At 38.1% G+C, this 24776-nt stretch overlaps 1 protein-coding gene across 2 annotated transcripts in view; it reads left to right on the plus strand.

Moving 5' to 3' along the window:
- The first annotated feature begins 14667 nt into the window (after nt 1-14667).
- The window catches only part of LOC114049682 (tubulin-specific chaperone E-like), an 84283-nt gene continuing 74174 nt past the window's right edge, over nt 14668-24776 (plus strand). Inside the window, exon 1 of one of the 2 annotated variants that reach the window (XM_027871005.1) lies at nt 14668-14869. The gene's annotated coding sequence lies outside the window, so the exon portion shown is untranslated. The remainder of the gene's footprint in view (nt 14870-24776) is intronic. The other variant, XM_027871004.1, reaches the window with a different exon arrangement.

Below are 24776 nucleotides of genomic sequence, written 5' to 3' on the forward strand. Positions count from 1 at the left end.
ATGCCGGGACAGAGTCCAAGATTCCTGTGAGGAGGATGAAGGGAAGATGGTTAAAGTGGAGACAGTATGATTTGGAGGCCAGGAAGACTTCATTAAGAAAAGAGAGGTCATCCATCATGAGCTGCCTACTTGTAATGCTACATCTCAAATCCCCTCGACTTCATCTTCCTTTCTTCTCCTTTGTTTAAGCCTTGAGGAAGAAATAGCTCTCTTTCTTGCCCAAACCACCAATTTACTTCTGCTAATTTCCATCCCCTCTCTCTCCTCCAGAGCTACCCCGTGTATCATCCTATTTCTGTCTGTTTTTCAGTCTGTCTGTCTTTATCCTGGCAAACATGCCTAATTTCCTACTTGACATTAAGTTTTTGAAATATATTTTTCTTTCCTTTTTATAGCCAAACTACTAGAAAAAAGGTGTTTCCTTTTCTTGCATTCCATTTCTTACCTCCAACTTCTCAATCCTATTCTATCAGGCTTCCTGTTCTTTCCAAGACCACAATGATCTCTTTATTGCTAAATCAGTTGCCTTTTATTGGTTCTCATTATTCCTAGTCTGTGCACAGCATTTGACACATTAATCAACTTCTCCTAGATACTCTCTCCCTCTGGTTCTCCTTCTACCTGTCTGGCTGTTCCTTCTAGGAACCTGCTAAACCATAAGGTATGTCTTGTCACCTAACTATGGGTATACCTCAAGGCTCTGTTGTGGGCCCTCTTCTCTTTACATGCTTCTCTTTATATACTTTCATTTGCTGACATCAAATTTCATGGGTTCAATGATTATTTCTATATCGTTAGATTGTGAGCTCCTTGAGAGTAGGAACTATCTTTTACCTCTTTATATATACACAGCACTTAGCACAGTGCTTGGCACATAGTAGGTACTTAATATATGTTTATTGATTGATTGATTCCAATAACTCTCAGATTTATCTACATCTATTTCTATATTTATACAACCCTATTCTCTCCTGAACTCCAGTCTTACAACTGCCTATGGATATTTCTAACTGGATGTCCAATAAGAATTTCAAAATCACCACATCCAAAACTGAATGCATCTTTCTCCCGAAACTCATCCCTTTCCCTAATTTCTCTATTTATTTTGAGGACATCACAATCCTCCTACTCATCTAAGTTTGCAGCTTAGCCACCTCCTACTTATAGTTCTTCGTCCCTACCATATCTAATCAGTTGCCACATTGTGTGGCTTTTACTCCTGTATCAGTCCCTTTTTCTCAACTCACACAGATATCACCCTATTTCAGACCCTTATCTGAACTATTACAATAACCTGCTAATTGATCTCTCCCTTCTCCAACCTCCATAGTTGCCAAAGTGTTATTCCTACAGCAAACCATTCTTTGAATATCCATTAATAAATAATAATAACTAACATTTATAAAGCACTTTAAAGTTTGCAAAGTACTTTACACATATTTAAGTACCAGGCATTGTAGATATAAAGAAAAAAATGAAATCATCCCTGCCACCAAGAGAGGTGCTCTTTTATTACAGCAGAGTGCTAGCGTGAACATAAATATATATAAAATTATAGGTTTGTGTATAGTGTATGAGCTGGCATATCTTAATGTCTCAATTTTTTTGCATTTTGTGTTTCATTTTTAAATTTTTAATTTTTAAGTAAGGTTTATGTTAGAAATGTGAGAAATGCTAACAGTTTGGTTCCCACAGAATTGATAAGAAAACAGGACAGGGTGAGATTAGGTTATTGATTAATTGATTTCTTGGTTTATTGGTTTACACAAATGTGTAAACAAGATAAGGGAGTACATCAGGCGATGTCCCTGAAAGTATCTTGTTTGTCCAGGCTTTCTGGCTCTCCCCTCCTTTTATCTTATTTTCCTGCTGAACCAACAGTTCCTTGTTTTGCGCCTTTTTGCAACCTTGTTGCTGGGGAAAAGTTTCTGTGCTTAGACTGTGAGCTCTGAAGCCCAGTGAATGGGAAAAGGAGCTAGTGGGTGGGTGGGGGCTCCACCTTAGGGTCTATATAAACTGGCTTTGAGCTGCACTCCCTTGCACACCTTGGCTGGAGCCATCTTGAGCGATGCTGGGTGTGTCCTTTCTTGAGAAAGCCAATAAACAAACTATTCTTTTTGCTAATATCTGAGTCTCCGATTCATTGATAAGGGTCTCTGTACCCCACACAGAAATAAGGCCTTAGAGAAATAAAGCCTTCAGTTAAAAGCGAAACTAACCTTGGAGTGAGTGAAACATCATTTATTTATGGTTCTTGCAAGAGAACTGGGCACATCTCTCAGAAGAGATTGTGCCCAATACAGAAGTGAGAGACAGCTTTAGACTGTTAGAACGCCGCAACTCTTCCCTTCCAGGCCTGGATTGGTCCATTCCTTTCCAGATTACAATCTTAAACATCCACCCATCCCATATCCCTTGACTTGCCGCCCCCCCATCCCTCATCATCCAAAAGCCTGTGCCTTTTGTCCTACTTAGGGCTAGTTAAAACCAGTTCTGCCCTCTAGAACTTTGGGGTCTATTAAAAGATTAGGGCCCTTCTCACTGGCTTGCCCTTCCAAGGTTTTGCAAGCTTGTTAAAACAATGTAACTTCTTTGCTGATGTTATAAGATGTCAAAAGTTATCTTAAATTGTGGGAGCATGATACCTTGTCCCTTACAGTTTAGTTGTTAATTTAAAAAATAATTTTAGTCCTGATTTCTTTAGTTTGGCTGAAGAATAAAAACTAAGGACCTTATTCAATAAATGTTCCCTTTAAACATAAAAAATAAAATTCCCTGTACACATACTTTAATGAAATATGCTATTCATGTCTGTGTACAGTATATATGCAAAATAAATAAAAGGTAGTTTTGAAAAGAGAAGACTAGAAGCTGGAAGAAAAAGGCCTCATATGGAAGGGTAGCTCTTGAGCTGCCTTGAAAGAAATAGTAAATAGTATTTTCTCTACCACAGAAATTGCATAAAATGAAAAGAATTCAAAGGCGTGCATGATTTTGGCAGCTGAATAAAATGCTGCATAAATGCAAGAAACTTAAAACATTTACATAGCCCATTACATGCATTATATCCCCACTAAAGGTAAAGAAAGATCCTTTGTGGGATTGCTCAACATGTATTATTTATTTATGTTAGTCCTGCAATGTCTGAACAACTTAGAGCAAGATGCCGATCTTCCGAAGGTCAGCCTTGGTTTGGCTTTAGTTATCCATCTGCAGAATGATTGGCAATATTCTCCCAAAAAATGTGTGTTTAAGGAAATCTTCCTCAAGGTTTATACACTTGACTCTGGAACTCAGGAACTCCTGAAAGCTGAAAAGCTGATTATTAAAGATTGCTAGTTACTAAGATATGCCCCGAAAAATAAGCAGATAGTCAATATAAGACAGCCAAGAATTCAATTCATCTCTAGGCTCCCAAGCTCACTGAGGCAAGCACATTTTTCCCTCTGCTACGTGCTTCTGCTACAAGATGCCAGAGCCACTGGGGATGGGGAGAAATCCCCTCTGCTCAACTTTGTGGTACTACAATGTGTGAGGAGACTGCCAAAAAAGCAGGACCAGTTCCATAGCCCAGAAGGGAGGTATCTCTGATAAGAGTCTGTCTCTCCCTACTTTCAATCCATAATCATTTCTGAGACAGCTCCAGGCACAGGGGACCAATAAAGAATTGCCTGTGTCCATCTAGCAAGGTGTTTGGGTGCATGTCTAGCTCCTGGGATTTAGACACCTTTCTCATAAAGATCTCTCCTGATTACCCTTTCTACACTTCTTTATAATTCGATATTTATCCTTTCACTGCCAACTAGGAAATCCTACTTCCTAATATTCTATTTGCTTCTCAACCTTTTTTCAGTCAGTCAATAATATTTATTATGTTCCAGACACTGTGTTAAGTGCTGGGGATACAAAGCAAGGCAAAAGACAGTCTCTGCCCTTAAGGAGTTCACAATCTACTGGAGGAGAAAGCAAACAAACAAATACGTACAAATAAGCTATGTTCAGAATGAATAGGACACAATTAAGAAAAGAAAGGCACTAGAATTAGGAGTTGGGAAAGGCTTCCTATAGATAAGATTTTATTTGGGACTTAAAGGAAACCAGGGAAGCCAGGAGGTAGAGGTAAGGAGGGAAATCATTCTAGGAACAGGAGAGAGTGAGAGAAAATTTCCAGAGTAGAGGGATGGAGTGTCTTGTTCATGAAACAAAAGGGATGCCAGGTTTACTGGATTAAAAAGTATGTGGCTGGGAGTAAGGTTTAAGAAGACTGGAAAGGTAGGAGAGTACTAGATCATAAAGGGCTTTGAATGCCAAATAGAATTTTGTATTTGGTCCTATGGCCAATAGGGAGCCAGTGGAATTTATTTTTTTTTTCAGACCAAGGCCTTTATTTATTCATTTCTTGCATTTAAAATATTCTTTGATAACATCTTTGGCCTGAGATTCCTTGCCATAGTCCTTAAAAACAATGCAACTGCAGCCAACCACTTTACAGGGCTTTCTCTCTCTGTCAGTTTTACAGAGGCCTGCCCGTTCGCCCAGCTTCATGTTGTCATCAACCTTGATCAAGCTGATTGCCAGTGGAATTTATTAAGCAGGTTAGGGGGCTGTGTGTGTGTGACATGGTCTGACCTGTGCTTTAGAAAAATGATTTTGGTGGCTGAATGAAGGATAGATTGGAATAGGGAGAGACTTAGAGTGCAGCTTGCACACCCTTGGCTCTCTCTTCCAGAACCAGATCGGTTACCTCTTCCCCTCAGGGTGCTTGAGGGACTTGTGGGGTATTTCTTTTCTCTGCTGCCATTAGTTTGAACCTCCCACAGGCTGTTTTCCTCCTTGGACTAGCACCCCAATTCCATTCATTTTTTTTCCAAAGGGATATTTTACTTTACCTTTACTTTGAAGCTATAGTAAGAATATTTTCCCCAACACTTGTGGAGCCTACTTTCCTTTTCACCACTTTGATATGTGGAGGAGAGGGAAAAGGCTCAATTTAGCTTAGTTCCTATATAGCCCTGGTGCCACTAAGTTCATGCCCACATACAGTATTACTGTCCAATGAATTATCTTCTCAGGTACTGTTGGGCTGGGGTCCTAGGGGTCACTCTTGAAGGCTACTCCTTGATGCTTGGGATAGCAAAGCAGCATTGGCTCTGGAAGCCAGACTTTGGGGCAGCAAAGCAATTGTGAACCATTTAAAACTCATAAGGTCATGAGGCTCTATTCCCTTCACCTCGAAAAGAAAATAACAAATGAAATGGTCAGTGACATCAGCCTTTTCAGAGGGCCATATAGCCTCAGACAGAAAAAGGCCCCATGGCCTCTCTCTTTATAGCATTGTCTCTCCATGTGAGCAAAAGAGTCAGCAAATGAGGCCAAGAGAAAAGTGGCCGAAGCCAGCAGGTCTTTTTGAATGCCCCTGCAACCAATTATCCTCCTCTTCAACATGTGCTTAGCCAGGTGCAACCTGTGAGAAAACATCTCGGTATGAGCCATAGCCCTTCCAAGGCACTTTTTCTTAACATGTCATCAAGACTGTCTCCAAAGTAGGTTTCCCAGCTTCTCCATAGAGGGAGATTGTATTAGTCAAGCAAGCTGATGGAGTGTGTGCATGTGTTAGGCCCCAATTACATCTTACAATCTGGCTTGTTAGGCCAGCTGAAACTACTCTCTTCGAGGTTATCAATGATTTCTTAATAGCGAAATCCAATATTTCCCCCCTCCTTTATCATCCTTCATAAACTCTCTATAACACTTTGATGCTGGCAGTCACCCCTTTCTCCTAGATGCCATCTCTTCTGGAGTTTTTGTGACTACTCTCTTGCTTTTCCACCTACTTCTCTGATAAATTCTCATTCTCACTTACTTGCTTATCATCCATGACCCACTCCTTATGTGTGAGTGTACATCAGGGGTCTGTCCTTGGTCCTTTTCTATTTCCTCCATAACTCTCTTTCAGTAATCTGATCAGCTTCAAAGGGTTTAATTATCACGTTTATGTAGATGTCTCCCAGATCTACATATCTAGCCCTGATCTGTCTCCAGTCCCACATCACCAACTGCATGCTGGACAGCTCACTGCATATCCTATAGGCATCTCAAATACAACACCTCAATATATCAACATATCAAAGCAGAGCTCATTATTTCCTCCCTGCCTTCATCCTTCCTTCAACTCAGTCCTCTTCTGAACTTCCCTATTTCCTGTCAAGCAGCTTTGCAGACTTAAGAGTCATAGGAGCTTAATAAATGCTTATTGATTAACTGGTCCATAACTCCTTTGCCCTATATCCAATCAATTGTTAAGTTATATAGGTTTTACTTTCATAGAATCTCTTTTATTATTCCTCTTCTTTATACTCATGTAGCAACCATCCCAGTTCAGATTCTTATTACTTCTCATCTCTCAATGGTTTCCAAACTCTTTTGATCAGTAAAGCTTTTTGGACACAAACCCAAATATATGTATGTTTATTTATTCATAAATCAGATGCATATACTACTATACATATTGAACATATACAACAAATAATACAGAAATCTATAAAACATATACATATATGCCATATGTAATATATAAAACATAAAATTAAAAATGAAATATCTTTTTAAATAATTAATATTTTAGAGAAAGCAATGTGATTAAATGTTTAATTTTTTTAAAAAATATAAGTTTAATATTTTGATCATTGGTTTTAATGGCTGTGATATCTGAAAAAAGATACCTCACAAATATACATAGATCTAAATGGAAGAAGTATGTTATCAGCTGCATTTACTAAAGTGATACTCATTTTTCAATCCCACTTCCAATTATGCAAATATTTTTGTTGAACTTCAACTAGTAAATTTCTATTTTCACTGATGTCAATCAGTCATTATAGTAAACTAACCAAAAAGTGTTGATTTTTTTATATTTTTAACAAACAGGTTCAAACACTATTGAAAATCTTCATTTGGAAGATTTTTCAATAGGTCAAAAAAAATCTGTTTCCAAGCATTTTAAGCGTGCAGATATAAGAATTTTTATAGATGACATATATCATTTTGGAAATAAAATCACATGACAATGTAAGGATTTCCAGACACTAACTTTCAAAATGTTTTCTACACAACATGTTTCTTCTGAGAAGCAATTACTTGCACATTTGTCAAAACATCTTTACCTTTAAGGGATGGACTAAATGCTGTGTGTGTGTGTGTGTGTGTGTGTGTGTGTGTGTGTGTGTGTGTGTAATATCTGCTAGTTACTGTAGCATACTACTCAAAACTTCTTTTCATCAGAGAAGTTAAGCAAATATAGAACATTTGCATTTTTGTATAAGAAAAATGTGTAATTCATCTTTAAATATGACAACTCTTTATGCACTTTTCAGTGAAGTAACCAGTGAATCTCTGTGTGGTACAAAAGATATTCAGTCATTCTCCATCTCATTATTAATTTTCAACTACTTAAAGATCTTATCTTCTATTTATTGTTTCTCCTCTCTAGATTGCAAATTCCATGAGCGCAGAGACAATTTCACTTTTATCTTTGTAATCTTAGCATAGTACCTGGCACCTAGTAGGTGCTTAATAAATGCTTGTTTGATTATTTTTATAAAATTAAGAACATTGATGACATCTTGTAGCACTTTGTGAACTGTTGACTCTAAATTCTTTGATGTAATGGTATGCATATGAATGGTATGCTATATGAATTTCACTTATGATGCTATCTCTTTAATCTTACTCCAGAATTTTTTTTTATCTCAAAGTAAGTCGTCCATCAGTGGCTACACTTAGCTAGTTGTTGTTGTTGTTGTTGTTTTAAGGCAGTTATTGGCACTGTGGATAGAGCACTGGGCTTGGTATTAGGAAGACCAGAATTCAAATCTGGCCTCAGACACTTGTTAACTGTGTGACCCTGGGGAAATCACTTAATGTCTGTTTGCCTCAGTTTCCTCAACTGTGAATGAGAATAATAGCACCTACCTCACAGGGCTGTTGTGAGACTCTAATGAGGTAATACTTGTAAAAGTGCTTGGGCAAATTCTGTTCCATCTTCTGCTCTCTCCCTCCACCCCCAATCTTCTGTTAAATTATTTTTATATTATAGACAAATCACTACATTTTTAGGGTATGACAAGGCCAAAATCTCTCTGTTTATAAACTGTATTAGATCTTGGGGAAAAAAGGGCCCTTACGCAGTGTCTGGACCATACTAAGTGCTATATAAATACTTATTCCCTTCCCCTTTTTCCTTCTTAAAAACAATATTTATTCATTTTTATTTTGTGTGTATCACCTATCTGTCAGGAGGTGAGTAGCATGTTTCATCATTAGTCCTCTAGAACCAACCAACATATTGTCCTTGTGTTGATTGCACACTCTTAGAAGAGGATAGTGAGAGAGGGTACTCAGGAGTAGTGCTCTAGGTTTGAGACAATCAGTTTCTGCTCTCCTGCCCCTCTTCTCTTTCCTTGCTCAGACTCAATTACAGGTATCTTATCCTTTCTTTCCTTTTAAACCCCTCCTCTTAACCTACCTTCCATGCTTAAAGTTCGTTTTATTTAGGACTGATCCCTTTAACTGTTCTCTCTCTTATCTCCCCTTCTCCCTTTTTCCTCATTCCCTCCAGTTTCCCAGTTGAAATGTATTTCTAAATCCAACTGTGTTCCTGTAACAAAGTATACGCTTAATAAATATTGATTGATTGATTATGTGTATTGTTGCCTCCTCTGACTGGTTTAGATGAAAGCGGAGTTCAAGTGTTGCTCACTCCACACACTTCTTTGTTTTTTGTATAGTCTTCTATTCATGCACACAAATTATAATTTCTCCTACCCTTTCTTTCTTCCCTCTACCTAGTGTATCCCCTGCCCCTTCCCTTTTCTTCTTTTAAGGTCATAAAAACATTAAAAAAAAAAAAAAACCACTCCCAGACCCTCTTTCTTTCTTTTTTTTTTAATTTTGTTTAGGCAATTGGGGTTAAGTGACTTGCCCAGGGTCACACAGCTAGTAAGTGTCAAGTGTTTGGTCTGAGGCCGGATTTGAACTCAGGTCCTCCTGACTTCAGGGCCAGTGCTCTATCCACTGTGCCACCTAGCTGCCCCCTCCCAGACCCTCTTATTAAATTCCCTCTATGATCCCTGATGATGACAGGGATCAAAGGGGACTAAGCTTCTGAGGAAGAGGAAACTGGGAGGATTGTGGACTGAATCAGGTGCCCCATCAACACAACACTCATGTCTCTGCCCAATATACTTTCCACACCCCTTACTGGCTCAATTCTAAATTTTATTGTCCAATTAGCAAAAAACCTGCCTTTTCCCCTTCTATCCTCAAAAATTGAAAAAGAAAGAAAAAGCTCTGTTACAAACACATATTGGGAAAGCTAGGTGGCACAGTGGATGGAGTGCCAGGCCTTGAGTCAGGAAAACCTGAATTGAAATCCAGCCTCAGACACTTACTAGCTATGTGGCCCTGGGCAAGTCACTTAACCCTGTTGGCCTCAGTTTCCTCATCTATAAAATGAGCCAGAGAAGGAAATAGCAAACCACTCCATTTAAGATCATCAAGACATTATAAAACCACTTCCAGGCTTTCTGTCTAATTAGCTTCCCTCTATGACCCCTAATGATGACAAGGCTCTGAAGGGACACATGTATCATCTTCCCATGTTATAATGAAAATAGTTTGTGTTTAGTCTCTTATGATTGTTCATTCATGTTTACCTTTTTATGTTTTTTTGACTACTGTGCTTTCACTTCAAAGATCCTCCACAGCTTCGATCTTTTCAACTGGAATTTTTGGAAGTCTTCTATTTCATTAAAGATCCATTTCTTGCCCCATCCCCACCCCTATAGAATTATACTCAGTCTTGCTAGGTAAGTTATTCTTGGTTATAAGCCTATATCTTTTGCCTTCTGGAATATCATATTCCAAGCTCTCTGTTCCTTTATAGTGAAGGCTGATAAATGATGCATGATCCTGACTGTGGTTCCTCATTACTTGAATTCTTTCTGATTTCTTACAGTATTTTTTTTAAACCTGGAAGCTCTGGATTTTGGCTATAATGTTCCAAGGAGTTTTCATTTTGGTGTTTTGTTCAAGTCATGAGTAGTGGATTTTTTCAATTTCTACTTTTCCCTCTTGTTCTAATAGTGACTAAGTCCAATAGCAGTCTACTGAAACTCCCAAACAAGGACAAGCTAACAGACTCAAACCTGGACCAGGAACTTGCAGGGCTCTAACCAGGATGAAAGCAAATAGACTTCACATCATGCTACTTTGGGAGCACTGAAATCTTGCAGGCCCCTAGCTCAACTGTGAAAGCAGCAGAAGTACTTAAAAGGACAAAAGCTCAGGCCAGACATTCCCCTCAAAAGTGTTTGGAGATCAGCACTAACAAAGTCCAATATTAAGAAGTAGTCTGGAAGAAAGAGCAAATAGAAAAAGGATTCCACCAAAAAGACCTATGATGGGAACAGGGAAGCTCAAGACACAAACACAGAAGAAGAGAATAATGTGAAAACATCTACAAGCAAAGCCTCAAAAAAAAAATGCAGCTTGGCCACAAGTCCAAAAACAATCCTAGAAGAATTAAAGCAAGAGTTAAAAAAGAGCTAAAAAGCTAAATGAGAACAGTAGAGTTAAAAACAGGAAAAAACATGAAAGTTAAGGATTAAAGATATGAAAGGAGAATTAACAGCTTGGAAAAAGAGATATAAAATCATATAGAACAATATAACTTTTTGAAAATTAGAATTGGACAAATGGAAGCTAATGATTCCATGAGACATCAAAAAATAATAAAAACAAGTCAAAGGTCTGAAAAAAAAAAGAAAATGTGAAATATCTCACAGAAAATACAACTGACCTGGAAAATGGATTGAGTAGAGATAATTTAAGAATGATGAAAGGGGTGATTTCAGAAAAAACTTGGGAAAGCTTGCATGGACGGATGCAAAGCGAAATGAACAGAATCAAGAGAATAATTCATATAAGAACAACAATATTGTCAAGATAATCAGCTTTCAAAGACTTAGGAACATTGATCAACACAATGACCAACCACAATTCCAATGGACTTATGATGAAACATATCTACCTGATAAAGAGATAATGAACTCAGAGGGCAAACTGAAGCATCTTTATTCTTTTCTTTTTTTCTCTTGTTTTATTTTCTCTGCTAGCTTTCCTTTCCCTTCTCTTTCCTCCTTTCTTTTTTTTCCTTCTCTTTTCTTCTTTTAGACATGGCCAATGCAGGAATTTGTTTTGCCTGACTACATATTTATAAGGGGCGTTGCTTTGTTTTTTGTTTGTTTTTGGTTTTTTTTTTGCCTTCTCAATGGTAAAGGAGGAGGAGCAAGGAGGGGAGAGAATTCACAACTGAAAATATAATAAAATTGAATTAAAGAACATTTAAAAATGAAGTAAATGACCCTTTGTAAAAGCTAATTGATATTAAGCAGTTAAACTAAGATGCTGGTCTCTAGTGGGCTGCCAGTGTGCAGAATACAACCATGGAGGTTTGAGCTGATAGAATTAGAAAAAAGACATCTTAAACCACAATGTACTCCTAGAACCCTGAGGTGGAGATGTAGCTGATCTTGCTTTGGGATAGTGAGCCAGAACATAGTAGCTGCTAAGAATAAAAAAGAGGGAATAAAAAAGCAGTTCTAGCACAACTAAGGTGGCTTATAATATAAAAACCATAGCCTCCTACTTCTGAAAAGAGGGGAGAGTGGTTCATCTTCTCATTTCTTTCCTGGGGCCCAGTTTGGCCGTTTTCATTTTATAGCTCTCAGTTTCTTTTGGTTATTGCTCCTTGCATTTTCACTGGTGTAGTCATTGGATATATCCTTTTGCAGGTACTACTTACTTCCCTCTATGTCAGTTAATTGTTATTTACTATTTACATATTTTAAAATTTACTTTCTCTGTTCATCTTGTTTCATCCAGGAGAATATCTTTTCATAGAACTACAGTTTTCAAGCTGAAAGGGAAAATAAGTACACAGATTTAGATCTGAAAGAAACCCTAAAGACTCTCATTTCACAGATGAGGAACTAAAGCTTAGAAAGTTCAAGTGATTTGTCCAGAGTCACACAGATATATAATTATTTGAGGCAGAATTTGAACGCAGGTCTTCCCACTTCCATGACTTCATGCTGCTTCTTAGTTTTCTGTTGAATCATAAATTTAGAGCTGTAAGGGAACACTGGAAAAGAGATTTAAAGCAGGAAGGAACTTTAGAGGATGACTAGCCCATTCTCATTTTATGGAGGAACTGTGGCTCAGACAGGTCATGTGACTTGTCCAGAGTCACACAATTAGTAAGTGGCAGAGGCAGGATTCCAACTCACAGATCTTGTCCTTACTACCTTGACCATATCTCTCCTATAAATCCTTCTACGTTCCACTCCCTCAACCACTACCTTACTTTTGATTCTCATCCCCTCTGACCGGGAGTATGGTAAAAGTCTTCTAGTTGGTTTACATGCTTCAGATCTCTCCCCACTCTAATTCATCCTTCACTGAGCTGACAAAGTAATATTTCTAAAGCTCAGGTCTGACCATGTCCTCTCCTCCTCAACAAACTCTTGTGGCTCCCTATCACTGCCAGAGTCCTTCCTTTGACATTTAAAGCTCTTCCCAGTCAGGCCCCTTCCCACCTTGCCAGTCTTCTTACACTTCTCTCTACTCCACACACTACAATCCAGAGACAGCGGCCCACTTCATCTATATATATAGGACCCTTCCATCTCGTGCCTTTGCATTGGTTGGCCCTCCTCCGGAGGCTCCCTATGACATCCAAGACCAAATATAAAATCTTCTAGTTGGCATCCCAAGTCCTCCATTACCTAGAGCTTCCTACCTTTTCAGTCTTCTTCCACCATACAAACGCTCATATGCTTCACCAACCGTGACACTGGCTTCTGTGCTTAATCTTCTGATTAAGACACTCCACTTCCTAGCTCAGAGACTTCTCACTCACTGGCTTGGAACTCTCTCCCTCCTCATCTCCACCTCCTAGTTTCCCTGGCTTCCTTCAAATCACAGCTAAAGCCCTGCCTTTTACCCGAAGCCCTTTCAGATTGCCCTTAATGCTAGTGCCTTCCCTTTGATATTATTTCCAATTTATCCTGTATATATCTTGTTTGTATGTAGTTGTTTGCATGTTGGCTCCTCCACTAGGTTGTAAGCTCTGTGAAAGCAGGGATTGTTTTTTGTCTTTCTATGTATCTCCAGCACTTAGTACAGTGCCTGGCACATAGTTTTTAATAAATGCTAGCTGATCTCTGGCTTCCTCTATGACATTATAAATCATGCCTTTTCCAGAAGGCATTTCCTGGTTCCCTCTGCCCCACATCCAGCAGCTGCTTAGTGCCTTCCTCTCTTATGTAACCCTTCATGTCAGCTCAGTAAAGGATGGATTGGAGTGGATCTGAGGCATGTAAATTTATTAGAAGGCTTTTGCCATGGTCCAGGTGACAGTGGATGAGAACCTGACGTAGGGTAGTGGTTGGGGAAGTGGAGTGAAGAAAGATTTATAGGAGAGATATGGTGAAGGCAGTGAGGATAAGATTTGTGAATTTGAATTCTGTCTCTGTATATATCTTGTATTTATATTTATGTTTATTATTATGTTATATTGTATTATATTTATGTTGTTTTGTATTTGTTTATAATTTATTTATATATTATATATAAAACAGTTATAAATATTATTATATTTATGTTGTCACCCCCTTTAGAATGTGAGGTCCTTAAGGGCAGGAAGTGTGTTTTTGAGTCTCTTTGTTAGCACAGTGCCTGGTACATAATAACTACCTAATAACTGCTTGTTGACTGACTCTCATACTCTTCAAGGTTAGGGATCCTTTCCTTTTGTCTTTGATCCCCCAGAATTTAGCATAGTTCATGGAATGTAGTAGATGCTTAAGAAACACTCCTCTGAACTGAATTGTCCACCCTCCCAACCTATCTTGTACTTAACTACTTTTCATACATATGTATGTATATGTATATTTGGGTGTTTGTGTGTGTGTATTTATATATGTATATACATGTGTATTTATTCACTTTTATGTTGTACATATTTTTACATGTGCTCCTGCATTTAAAACCTAAGCTCATTGTTTCATTTTCTTTTCTTGTAACCCCAGTTCCTGGCATAAAGTAGACATTTAATAAATGCTCGTTGATAGTAATGTAACGATAATCAACTATGAAAGACTTGACTACTCTGATCAATACAATGATCCACAATTCCCAAGGACTTGTTTTGAAAGATGCTATCCACTTCCAGATGAACTCTGCCTGCATACTGAAGCAGTTTATTTTTTGTGCAAGATGGCGGATGTGGAAACATGTTTTGCATGACTTCACATGTATAATGGATATAAAATTGCTTGCCTTCTCAATGGATGGGGAAGGGCGTGGAGGGAGGGAGAGAATTTGAAACTGAAAATAAATTAATTTTTTTTTAAATGCTCGTTGACTGTCTGATTTGAGTCAACAGAACTATGAGAATAAGATAGTAAGACCAGCCTACGCTGCAGTCCCACCCGCGCAGGTCCCCACAGACAGTCCGCACCGTCCCGCCCCACGTCCTCTGGTCCACGAGCTCTCCGGCCACCGCGCATGCGCGACTATCTTTCAGCTCGGCTCTTCTGCCCTAGTCGGTCTCCTGGATCCAGGCGTCTCATCTCCCAGGGAAGGAGTAGCGTGACAGCATCGGCTCCCGGCTCGATTTGGGAGGCGGGACTTCCTGTCTCGCCGTTGCCCAGCTTCCTACGGGAACCGGAAGACGCTGGAGGATGGGACTCGTGACAGCTTGCTAGCCCCTCGTCTGTCCGCCCGCCAGCACCCCCAGGACGGGAAGGTGAGGTCGGGGAGCCGCCTCTGGCCGGAAAGTCTAGTCCCTGTAGTCCCCCACTCCCTGTTGCTTTCTTGGTTGTATTTATCTCATGGAGGTGCGGGAATCGAGGCTTTCCCCCAACCCCACCCTTTCAGCTTCTGTTTATGGGCGCGGAGGGCTTGGAGGCAGTTCCTGAGATCCCATCACCGACAGAAACCTGGACCTGAAATTTGAAGGGGCGGGTCCGTGGCCTGTCTCTTTAAAATGGAAGCTACGTCTACCCATCTCCCTTAGCAAACCTAACTGTGATGCAGGAGCCTTCGGTGATTGGGCATCCTCATATTTAAAATCCACAATCGGCCTTCAGCTTGCCTTTTCCAGATTTTTTGCACGTTTCAATCCTTCACGCAGTCTCCCTTCCAGTTAAACTGGCCTACTTGCTGTTCCCTGCATAACATTACATGTCCCTTCTTGCCTTTGCACAGGCTTCCCCTTCTCCCTCCCCTCTTCCCCACCCTCCCAACCCGCTAATACTTAGAATGTCGTAATCACCTCTGCCTCGTAAAGTCCTTAACTTCCTTCAAGGCTCAGTCAAGTACCTCCTACTCCTGGGTTATACTGATACACCTTCCCGTCCCCCCCACCCCGGTTGCTAGCGCACTCCACTGTGCAAATTATTTTATCTATTTTGCATATTTTTTAATATTTATCCTTCTTCATGCTATTATCAATATAATGTAAGCCCTCTGAGGGCCGGGACTGTTTCTGTTTTTTGTTTTCCAATTTCCTAATACAGTGGTTGGCAGTACGCATCTAATAAATGCTTGTTGAATGAATGAATAAAAGAGGTTTTAAATCTATAAAAAAAATTTTTAAATAAGCATCATTCTTTCTGTTGTGACATTTTTATACAGGTAGCCAGTTCCCACCAACCAAGCAAATTGATACTTAAAACCCTTCTAATTCTAGAGTATTTTCTTTCATTCTAAATATCTGAGTTCATGCTTTGTTTAATGCACTGTGCTAGGCTCTGTGAAATATACAAAGAAATATTCCCTGCTCTCAAGGAGTTTAAAGTTTAGTTGATATGACAAAATAGAAACGTTGAGGAAAAAACAATATAGTAGACTAATGCTACATAAATTGTACAAATTCTGTGTTAGAGGAAAGAGAGGATAAACTGAATCAGGTGGTTGGGGAAAGACTGTTTAGAAGATTTCAGCTGGGCCTTGATTAAAATGTTTGGTTCTGGTAAAATAACATAGGATTATAAATTTTGGACATTGTGGATCATCCAGTCCAACTTCATTTTACAGAGGAAGAAAAAGAGTGACATGCGTTAAATGACCTGCTCAAGATCATACAGTGTTAACTGGGAGCTGAATACCATGATTTCCTGACTCCAAAACCATTGCTTTTTCCATTATACCATGGTGCCTTTCTCTTTTTCTTCTGTGATGGAAAATGACTTCTGACTGTGGTAGTGTTGAAATATGTTTGTCATTTTCCTGAGATATTTACTCTTAGAGTGATCTGTTGATCATTGTGGCTGTGACTTAGAGTCCATGCTGCAATAATAATATAGTGTTTCTTGCGCAATTGCAGGAAGAACACATTTGACTAAATTAGTGCTCAGTAGCACCAGAACAGGTAGAACTAAATTAGGATAGTCAAAATTGAACTTTTTTTTCCTGAAGATTAAGATTGAAATGTAAACATACCCTGTTTGGCAAATACATCTGTATGTCAAGGAAGTTTTCGAAGCTTTTTTGTACCTTAGTGAGTTGCCTGAAGCTTAGGGACTTATGTGAATGGACCTTCTAGTAGAAATCTGAAGCTTGACGTGAACCCAGCTCTTCTTGATTCCAAGTTCAGCACTCTATCAAATATGATAGTAGCCTGCTTCTCATTTGTAAATAGTAGAATTAAAAGAAGCACATATGCTGTATATTTTTATATGCAGGTTCACTTGTCTAATCATTTTATTTACATTATACCATTAACAATAATTGCAGTACGTCACTAAATCAAAACAACAAAACACAGAAGTGCAGTACTATTCAGAGCAAATGCTGTTGATCTTCAGTTATATTTAAAAATAAAAATTAAGTTAGAACTTATTTTTTCATCACTAGAAGCCCAGACATTGTGTTCTTCCTAAGATAGTACCGGGTTTATATGTGCTTCTTCATATTTATTGTTTCTTATGGTATAGTAATGTTCTATCACATTAATGTACCAAAAATCGTTTAGCTATTCCTTAGTTGATAGGATGTCTGGGTCAAAGGATATGGGCATTTTAGTCACTTTTAAAAACATAATTTCAAATTGCTTTTCAGAATCTCAGAACCAATTCATGGCTTCACCAACATTGCATTAGTATGTCTGCTTTCTATTGCCTCTCCAATATTGACTCTTCGAATCTTTTATCTTTGTTAATTTTTTGAATGTGAGATAAAACCTATGGGTTGTTTTGATTTGCATTTTTCTTATTATTTGTGATTTGGAACTCTTTAATATGATTGCTAATAGTTTGCAATTCTTCTGAGAGCTGTTCATCTTCTTTGAACATTTAATCCATTGAGGAAATCACAGACCCTATTAAGGAGCTTACAAACTTGGTGATTGATTAATTTTTTCATGTTCAGTTTTATTTTATAAAAATATATGAGGTATAAGCAAAGTACTATATGACTTTCAAGGATAAGATGATTACTTTGGGTATAAGAAAAGGCTTTTGGTGGCATTTGTGTTTTGAAGGATGAGTGGCATAATAGCAGATGAAGGTGGAAGAGTGGGCTTTTTGGGTAAAGGGAACAGTTTAAGCAAAAACAAAATGTAAGCAGAAAAGCCCTGTGTGTCTGTGTCTGTGTTGTGACACACACAGACACAGACAAACGGAGGGAGAGTGAGAGAGTGAGTTCAATTTGGCTGATGTAGAGTGTGTAAAAGTATATGTTGTGAGATAAGGCAGCAATGGTAGATTGGAAGTCTGATTGTGGCTCAATATTTTTTTTTATCTGTAAGTTTTGGATTTTGGTCGTAATATTCTTGGGAATTTTCATTTTGGAGTTTCTTGAAGGAAGTGACTGATAGATTCTTTCAATTTTTACTTTGCCCTCTGGTTCTAAGAGACCTGGGCAGTTTTCTTTTAAGGTTTATTGAAATGCGATATCTGGGTGGTTTTTTTTGGGGGGGGGGGCGCGGTTGGTTATGGCTTTTGGTTAGTCAAATGATTTTAAGTTTTCCTCCTCAAATTATTTTTCAGGTCTGTTATTTTTACGAGATACTTTATATATTTTTTTCATGATTTTTACTTTGTTTTAATATTTGTTTCATGGAATTATTGACTTCTGTTTGATCCATTGTAATTTTCGTAGTTTGTTACTTGGGCAAAATTTCATACCTCTTGTGCCAAACTCTTAATTCTCTTTAGATTCCATAGTTCTTATTTCTTTTCCAACTTTTTTTTTTCTAGTGCTCTCATTTCATTTTTAAAAAAATATATTATTTTATTTTTTCCCCAGTTACATATAAGGACAATTTTTAACATTGCTTCAAAATTTTTTTGAGTTCCAAATTTTCACTCTCCTTCCCTCACCTCCCCCCACGCAATTTGATATAGATTATGTATGCACAATCATGTGAAACATATTTTCATATTAGTCATGTTATGAAAGAAGAAACAAACTAAAAACAAAAAAAACCCACAAAAAAAGTGAAAAATAGTATGCATCGATTTCTGCATTCAGACTCCTTCATTTCTTTCTCTGGATGTGGATAGCATTTTTCATTATGAGACCTTTGGAATTATCTGGATTATTGTATTGCTGAGAATAGCTAAATCATTCAATAGTTGATTATCATACAATATTGCTGTTACTGTGTGCAATGTTCTCCTGGTTCTGCTCACTTAAATCTTTCCAGTTTTTTCTGAAATCTACCTGCTCATCATTTCTTATAACACAGTAGTATTCCATTACATTCATATATCGCAACTTGTTCAGCCACTCACCAATTGATGGGCATCCCCTCAATTTCCATTTTTTTGCCACCACAAAAACAGCTGCTATTAATGTTTTTGTACAAATAGGTCCTCCCCCCTTTTTTAAAAAAAAAACCTCTTCGGAATGTAGACCTAGTAGTGGTATTGCTGGATCAAAGAATATGCACAGTTTGATTACCCTTTGGGTGTAGTTCCACATTGCTCTCTGGAACAGTTAGATCAGTTTACAGCTCCACCAACAGTTCATTAGTGTCCTAAATTTTCCATATCCCCTCCAACATTTATTATTTTCCTTTTCTGTCATATTGACCAATCTGATAGGTGTGAAGTGGTACCTCAGAGTTGTTTTAATTTGTATTTCTCTAATCAATAGTGATTTAGATCATTTTTTCATGGACTATAGATAGCTTTGATTTCTTCATCTGAAAACTGTCTGTTCGTATCCCTTGACCATTTATCAATTAGGGAATAACTTGTATTTTTATAAATTTGATTCAATTCCCTATATTTTTGAGAAATGAGGACTTTGTCGGAGATACTTGCTGTAAAAATTGTTTCCCAACTTTCTGTGTTCCTTCTAATCTTGGTTGCATTGCTTTTGTTTGTGCAAAACCTTTATAATTTAACATAATCAAAATTATCCATTTTACATGTTGTAATGCTCTCTATTTTGCTCTCATTTCATTTATAAAATTACTTTTTAAATCTCTTTTAAAAACGATTGCTTCATCTTTTCTAGGAATTCTAGTTGAATTTTTGTCCGAGTTGTATTTGTCTTTGAGGCTTTGCTTAATCAATGTTTTTGGAGTTATTCTTTTCCTCTGGATTTGTGTCTTAATCATCCTTGTCACCATCATAGCTTTTTTGTGGTAGTATTCTTTTTTTGTTTGCTCACTTTTCTAGCCTGCTTTCTGACTTCAGACTTTGTTGGGGCTGAGCTTTTGCACTTCTAGAGTGAAGGTTCTGTTGCTGCTTTCTTAGGGGTCTTGAGTGTTGTGTTATTCTTTACTCTCAGGGACAGCTCAGGCCCAGGATTAGCAAGCTTTCAGTGTTTCTATTATGCCCTGAAAAAACCCTCACTTGATCATTTCATCCCTGCTAACCATCATCCTATATTTCTTCTGTCTTTTGTAGCTAAACTCTTCAAAAAGACCATCTACAATAGGTTCCTCTACTTTCCTCTTATTCTCTTGTTAACCCCTTATAACTTGGCTTCTGATGTTATCGTTCCACTGAAACTGCTCTCTACAAAATTATGAATGATCTCTTAATTGCCAATCCAATGGCCTTTTTTCAGTCCTCATTCTCCTTGACTTCTCTGTAGCCTGTGACGCTGTTGATCACTCTCTCCTCCCTGATACTCTCTTCTCTCCAAGTTTTCAGGACACCACTTTCTCCTGGTTTTCCTATGTGACTGCTCCTTCTGTCTCCTTTGCTGAATACTCTTTTAGATCATGCCCTCTAACTGTAGGTGTCCCTCCAGGTTCTCTTCTGGGTTCTCTTCTTTGCTCACTTGTACTTTACTTGATGATCTTACTAGTTCCCATGGATTTAATTACCATCTTTATACTGATGACTTTCAAATCTGTCTTTCCTGCCCCAATCTCTTTGCTGACCTCCAGTCTCCCACTGCTTTTCAGACACCTCAGACTGGATATTCCGAAGACATCTTAAACTGAGCATCTCCAAAACAGAACTCATTATCTTTCTCCCTAAACTCAAGCCCTTTCCTACCTTCATTATTACTGTGGAGGGCAACATTATCCTCCCAGTCCTTCAGGCTTAGTACTGTAGGCTTTCGAAGCTGGAACTGAGATCCTGTTCTGCTCCAGTGGTCTGAGCCATACAACCTCCATTTTCATCTGAACATCCTTCCTGGGTACACAGGCAATGCTTGTGACTGTTCCTCACCCTGGAACTTTACCCTTGGGTTCAAGGCCCTTACTCAGTTAACTCCCAGTCTATGGTTGGGACCTAGGTAATGGTGTGACAAAGCTGCCAATTGGCATTTGTTTTGCACTTTTATGAGGTTACTCCTTTCTGTGGTTCTGAGTCCTGCTCTTACCCTTGGGTATAGTCCCTGGGTACTGAAATGAGTGCTTCTGGCCAGGCTTTATGCCCAGTATCCACAGATCTCTCTTTGTGTCTCCTTTTACTGAACTAGGCTTAAAAACTCACTCACTGTGACTTTCTTCTGGATTTCCCCATCAGAATTCAGTCTCATGAATTTGTTTGGAAGAGCATTTGGCAGGGGGGTGGGGTAGTTTGTTGTTGTTCTCTGTACTTTTAACTGCTATTCTGCCATCTTCTCTCCACCCTAATACCCAATGAACCCTTTCATTTTCCATATTATGAAACTGAGGTAGGTCCATGGAGGTTTTCAGAGAGGACTGGCCCAGGGGAATGCTTTCCACCACATCACAATGAATTGGTACTTGGTTGATTGATTTGACAGGTGGAGCTTATTATTGAAGTCATGTCTCTATCATCAACATCTTTGGCCTTGTCTGGTTAATAATCATACTTACAGAAAATTTATTTCTGTATAAAATCATGAACAAACAGTAGGGAAGAATTTAGAAAGTAGTTCAGGACCTGAAAATGAAGAATGAGTTCCACAACTTAATGTAATATTCATTCATGAAGTACCAGTGGTTTTAATTCTTCTTTTGCAAAGAAGCTACGTTTTTTTGATTCCTTTCTGGTTAGGTGAAGGCAAGAAAAATAGTAGTTATATTCAAATCACAGTACACAGTGTCTTGCTACATTGTGCTCAAAAAACATTGGTTGAATTATACAGACATCCAGTTCTTTTTTAGCGTTCAAAGTATTACTCTGAATATTAGCATACAGCAAGCAAATAACAAAATTTTCTCATATTTATGGAATATAAACATCTTTCTTTTTCTCTGGGGGCAAAGCTTAGTTTTTATAATTTCATAGCATTCAGTTTCAATGTATTTGTTCCATTTTTGTATTGTTGTCATTGTATACATTGTTTTTCTGGTTCTGCTTACTGCACTGTGCATATTTGTCTAAGTCTTCACATGCCTCTCTGTCTTTACTTGCCTCTCTGTAATATTCATATTCATCCTTTCTTGTAGTACAAAAATGGAATATTTTTCAAAGAAGTATAATATCTTACTTATCTTCACAGTGTTCCTGCAGTGGCCAATATTATCTAATGTACAGATTGAGGATTGATGGCTTGGTAAATGTTAAAAAGTAGCAGAATAAGAATTATTGATTTCTCATTCAGTGTATCAATACTAAGGCCACAAGGATTCCTCTTATCTTAAAACAAGTAAAAATTAATTGATAAACTTTACTTTTGAACTGGTTAATAGACTTATCTTAAATAATTAACACTATAGAGAATTGAAGGGTGGAAGATTTCATATAAATCAACTGTTTATAGAAATGGATTTTTATATTTTAGGTACAAAGCAACATCAATCCAATGTGTAGAAAATTGATAATTCTGAAATTGTTAGTAACACCAATAGAGGAAACACAGCTCTATATTTAGACTGCATCTAACAATGCTCTGGCATTTCCAAGAGTAAGGAAGACTTTAAGATGTTAGCAGATGTGAGGAATCCTTATTAGTGATACTAGGAGGAATAAATATGTAACATTGATAGGTGACTTCATGTTGAGATTCATGGACATAGGATTGAATAGTGACCTTGACCTGGCTAATTAGGAAATATGCTGTCTTCTTCAAACATCTATCCATTGCATTCAGAATCTACCAAGAGACATGCTGACTTTCCCTAATTTCTGATTATCCTATGGAAATAGAGGATATGCACAGAAGAAATAGGGAATATATTTCTAATGTTGAGATACAAATAGCCTCCTTTGGCAGTCTCCTTTCAAAACAAACACACAAGTGGGCTCAGTTGCAACTCAGTTGCGTGTGTGTGTGTGTGTGTGTGTGTGTACATGTGCATATATACAATATCTTTACCAAATAAATATAATTTTTGCTTGGAAAGTACTAGAAAGAGGAGGGAGGATTAGGAAAGGCAATGCTAAGCTAAGTTGAACTTTCAAGGAAACTAAAGATTCTAGGCAGCTGCATTCTAGGCATGGTGGCCAGTGCAAAGGCATGGAGATAGGAGATAGAGTATTATGCATAAGAAACAGTAAGAATACCATTGTGAATAGACCAAAAAGTGCTAGAAGGGAAGTAATATATAGAATAACTGGAAAGGTAGGTTGGAGTCAAGTTGCTTAAAAGTTTTAAATGCCAAACAGAGAAGTTTATAGGATCCTCTAGGTAATAGGAAGCCACTAGAGTTTATTGAGTATAGAGATGACATGGTCAGACCTAGGGTTTAGGAAAATCATTTTGGCAGCTAAGTGGTGAATGGATCAGAAAGGAGAGATTCCTGAGTCTGGAAGACCAATTAGGAGATTATTGCAGTAGTTTAGGTGAAAGGTAATAAGAGCCTGAATTAGGTTGTGTGGATTAGCTGTGTGACTAAAGAGAAAGGGATGAATGGAAAAGATGTATGGAGGTAAAACTGACAAGATTTGGTGAAGGGTTGTCTATGTAGGGTAATGGAGAGTGAATAATCAAGGATAACACCAAGATTACATACCTAGGTGACTGCAAAGTGGTACCCATTACAGAAATAGAGCAATTAGGAAGAGAGGAGATATGGGGGAGTTACGTAGAAAGTATAGTAAAAGGGCTAATGTGTAGAATCTAGATGATAAAAAAGTTGAAATTTTAATAGACAAGTAAATACCACCTTATAGGTATCACTGAGATACATGAAATGGGTCTTAGAACTAGAGTATGACAATGGAAGAGTAAAATTCAAAGAATCAGTTTCTCAGAATTGGAAGGGATCTCAGAGGTAAATCCATATTTGAACAGGAATCTCTGTAACATCACTGATAAGTGGTCATCCAACCTAAGGTTGAGACCTCTATTGATGGAGAAACCACTGCTTTCTGAGGTCAGTCAGTCAGTAAGGATTTATTAAGCACTTATATACCAAGCATTGTGTAGAAATACAAACTAAAAAGAAAGACTGACCCTGCCTTCAAGGAAGAGGTGGAAGGATGAGAAAGGTGACAAGGCCATAGGTTCTGAAGAAAGAGTTAGAAAGCAGCTGAGGCATGGGACCACCATCCCACTTTTTAGCTCTAATTGTTAGGAAGTTTTCTTTCAGGATCAGATTTAGAGCTGGAAGGAACCTTTGATCTATGTTCTAGGTATACCAACCATCATCTTTTATACATGGGGAAACTGGGGCTCAGAGATACCCAAGGTCACAAAAGTAGTAAGTTCCAGAGCTAAAACTTGAACCCAAGTCCTAATGACTCCAAGGCTTAGCTCTCTGCAGCTACTGCCTGTGATTCCTTGTTCTGCCATCTTAGACAAAACTGACTAGTCTTAATACCTTTGCCACATGCCAGCCCTTCAGACACTTGAAGCCATCTGTCATATCCCCCACAAGTTTTGTCATCTCCAGGCTAAACAGTTTCAGTTACCTCAGTTGATCTTAGTATATCGTGATCTCCAGTCACTTCACCATCCTACTTACATTAATGCTTAAGTGAATTAATAATTTCAGCACTATAGTTACTTGACTGTCCTACACTGTTGCAGATCAAAGTCCAAAAACACGTTTTTCTGTTCTTCTGTACAACTTCCTCTGATCTTTTTAGTATTTCATGTAGCACTTAAGGCTATTTCTCTATTATCTCACACTCATACTATGTCAGCACTATTTCAGGTCATGCATTTCCTTGAAGATGTATTTTTTATGTCATCTCTCCCTCCCAAGCCATCATTGATAATATGCTATATCCTACTTAGGCCTACCATGCATCTTTATATTAATCTTCAGGTCATCCACAATATTTTTTCTTCTAAGGTAATAATGTTTTGTGACTCTCAACTGT

The sequence above is a fragment of the Vombatus ursinus genome, unplaced genomic scaffold (assembly GCF_900497805.2).
Source record: "Vombatus ursinus unplaced genomic scaffold, bare-nosed wombat genome assembly UNPS02014798.1, whole genome shotgun sequence".
In the NCBI taxonomy this organism is placed as follows: Eukaryota; Metazoa; Chordata; class Mammalia; order Diprotodontia; family Vombatidae; genus Vombatus; species Vombatus ursinus.